The sequence below is a fragment of the Monopterus albus genome, unplaced genomic scaffold (assembly GCF_001952655.1).
Source record: "Monopterus albus unplaced genomic scaffold, M_albus_1.0 scaffold126.1, whole genome shotgun sequence".
NCBI classification, from domain to species: domain Eukaryota; kingdom Metazoa; phylum Chordata; class Actinopteri; order Synbranchiformes; family Synbranchidae; genus Monopterus; species Monopterus albus.
Window position 1 is genome coordinate 3,322,975 of NW_018128006.1, and position 352 is coordinate 3,323,326.

Here is a 352-nt window from a genome sequence, read left to right on the forward strand (position 1 = left end):
TCCAGCATTTATTTGTAATCATCTGAAGATACGGTAAGTCTATCCCACTGGTGGGAGACACCTGTCCACATCTGCAATGAACAAGTACATCTGATAAAGCTCTCTGCAGTCAGTCTATTTTCAGTGTGCTCAAAGTATTTAAACAAAAGGTTTTCCTACCTAATGGTGTCTAGCCAGTGCAAATAGTCTTCATTCTGATTTTGTTTGTGGTTCTTAAAGCAGTGAAAAGCTACTTTTGAAAAATTTTAATGCGGTGAGTGACAGTTTTAACTGCCTTTGTGACCTGTCTCCATACTAGGTCTTTATTCTGTCTTAGACAAGCCACTTGCTCCATTAAGTTCCCTTAAAACTA